Source organism: Mesocricetus auratus, unplaced genomic scaffold, assembly GCF_017639785.1.
Source record: "Mesocricetus auratus isolate SY011 unplaced genomic scaffold, BCM_Maur_2.0 Super-Scaffold_6730, whole genome shotgun sequence".
Classification (NCBI taxonomy): Eukaryota; Metazoa; Chordata; class Mammalia; order Rodentia; family Cricetidae; genus Mesocricetus; species Mesocricetus auratus.
Window position 1 is genome coordinate 76237445 of NW_024429184.1, and position 3038 is coordinate 76240482.

At 38.4% G+C, this 3038-nt stretch overlaps 1 pseudogene; it reads left to right on the forward strand.

Moving 5' to 3' along the window:
- Positions 1-1437: 1437 nt before the first annotated feature.
- Positions 1438-2302, forward strand: LOC121139020 (annotated as a pseudogene).
- The last annotated feature ends 736 nt before the right edge of the window (positions 2303-3038 follow it).

The window sequence follows — 3038 nt, forward strand, 5'->3', positions numbered from 1 at the left end:
GCTTCCTGAACATAACACCAGTAGCACAGACAGTGAGATCAACAATTAATAAATGGGACCTCCTGAAACTGAGAAGCTTCTGTAAGGCAAAGGACACAGTCAGCAAGACAAAAAGGCAGCCACAGAATGGGAAAAAATATTCACTAATCCCACATCTGACAGAGGGTTGATCTCCAAAATTTACAAAGAACTCAAGAAGCAAGTCTCCAAAACAGCAAAGGACCCAATTAAAAAGTGGGCTGCAGAACTAAATAGAGAGTTTTCAATAGAGGAGTCTAAAATGGCTGAGAGGCACTTGAGAAAGTGCTCAACATCCTTAGCCATCAGGGAAATGCAAATCAAAACAACTCTGAGATACCATCTCACTCCTGTCAGAATGGCTAAAATCAAAAACACCAATGACAATTTATGCTGGAGAGGATGTGGTGAAAGGGAACACTCCTCCATTGCTGGTGGGAGTGCCAACTGGTTCAGCCACTTTGGAAATCAGTATGGAGATTCCTCAGAAAAATGGGAATAAACCTACCACAAGACCCAGCAACTCCACTCTTAGGCATATATCCAAAAGATGCCCATTCATACAACAAAGATGTCTGTTCCACTATGTTCATAGCAGCTTTATTTGTAATCAGCATGGGGCTGATCAAGACCCCCTGAATGGGGGTGTCAGTGAGGAGGCCTAGGCAATCTATGGGGCCTTTGGTAGTTGACCAGTATTTATTTCTGGCATACAAATGGACATTGGGTGCCCATCCCACAATGAGAGATGCACTCTCACCCTGCACTCTTGGGGGAGGTTCTAGGCCCTGTCCTGGATGAAATGACAGACTATGGACACCCCCATGGAAGAACTCACCCTCCCTTTGGAAAGGAGGGGGTATTGGGTGAGTGGTTGGAGGGGGTGGAAGGAGGGGAGGGAAAGGGAGAGGGATGTGAGATTGACATGTGAAGAAACCTTGTTTCTAATTTGAAATAAAAATAAAATTTTTCAATAATAAAACAGAAAGGCTGGCACTAAAGAGAAGTTCTGTTTATTTCCTAATATTATTCACAGATACACACTATTTACTAATAATGGGAATACCACACTTTTGATATTATTTTCCTTCCAAAATGGTAATAAAATAAAATATGAGTTAAAGTGAAAAAAAAAAGAACTCTGGACTCACAAGGATGGGATGGATGATATTTTCTTTAAATCTTGCTAAATGTTGATAGACAAAATATTGTATCTGTGTTCTTACTTGATAAATGTTCTGTTATATATAATTTGACTATGTTAAAGTTAAGACATTTCTTTTTGTTTAGACAGAAAAGAGGAGATGATGTGGAAGTCCTGTGTATATGTGTATAAAGCACTGTTGGCCAATAGGGAAGTAAGGTAGGTGGGACTAGGAATCGAGGAGACTCTGGGTAGGAGAAACACAGGGAGTCACGATGGAGCCTGCCAGAGAAATAAGAATCTGTAACTTTGCTCTTGTAAGAGAAATACTTAGATTAATAATTATGGAGTAAATACTTAAGTCAGAGCTAGCCAGTAAGAAACCAGCAAGGCCAACAGTTTCATAATTAATGCAGCGTCTTGTGTGTTATTTGGGGACTACAACATGGCACAGCCCAGGCAACTGGTGGGGAAAAAAACGAAGCCTCTGGCAAGGAAAAAGCTTCTCTTTACAAAAAGCTATGTTCAGAAAATGACCTCAGAAATTTCTCAGTATAAGGGTCATATGATGGAGATTTTGGAAGGAAAGTAGTTTCTGATTCTCACTTCTCAAGTTGAAGAAGGAACTATTGAAGCAAATTAAGTAGAATCCATCCACTCAGGATATATATATATATATATATATATATGTGTGTGTGTGTGTGTGTGTGTGTGTGTGTGTGTGTGTGTGTGTGTGTGTATGGCCTGGGCTTAATGCACATTAAGGATCTGTGAGTATCTTAATGACCAGCTTCTCACAGTACATATCTTGTGAAAAAAGCCTGTCCACTGATGAAATGGAGTTTCGACCTTCCTAGACAAGTTATTTCAGGAAAAGCAACTGCTTCTTTCTTTTAGACCAGTGAAGCATAAATTCCTTCATACCAGGTGCACTTTTACAACAGTAGCTTCCAAAAGGTTTGTTACTTCATTTTTTTCACTTCTTTGATGTTGAAAATGTCTAAAAGGAAGCTTTCCTGGGTTGGAATCCAAAAAATCTGACATTTTCTGAGAAACATCAAGGCTCTGTTCCAGGTGAATCGATAGCTAACCTGGCTGGAAATCACTGAGTACAGAGATTCAGAGGGAGAAGCTGATTAAAGAACCAGACAAAGCCTCACATGTGCAGAACATGCCATCACCATGACACAAATGCATTTGGCCTAACCACCATGAAAATTCATTTCACTGCTGTGTTTTTATGATATTTAAAACTGTAATGCAATAAAAGAGTTTCTTTCTGAACATGACATTTTTTGCAATATAATGTTGTAATAATTTTCTGTCATCACACGTTTCAGAGTACCTTCAATATTTGCATAGTGTATGAGCAACATGCAATAATTGCACTGTGAAGTCCTCAAGCAGAGGTGGCCTGTGGCAAGGATCCTCTTTTCAGCCAGGTTTCTGGCGATTTTAAGTTAGAAAGCAGTATGGCAATGCCAAATACTTAGAAATGTACTTTTTTCACTAGTAGTTGAGCTGTTTAATATTTGATAATGTCATTTGTTGTCACAGGACATGTCTTAACTATAGTTGATGGTTGTTGCTGTAATAAGCACACCGCTTGAATTTATACCTGTACTCTGTGTTGTATTTTAATATTCTTGTGTCTGGGAAAGTGCATAAGTCTTTTTCTTTTTTTTAAATGACATTGCTTTCTTTAACAAAGTTGATCAGTCTTGAGAGATTGTCAAATGCTCTTGGATTTGTGTGTGGGTGTAACAAATAGTGATGATTTGAATTTTCTTTTCTGTTGAAGTATTGAACTTAAGTCTCCTTAATTACTGACTTTTGTTTATGTTCTAATTTTACATACTTGTATTTATCAATTAAC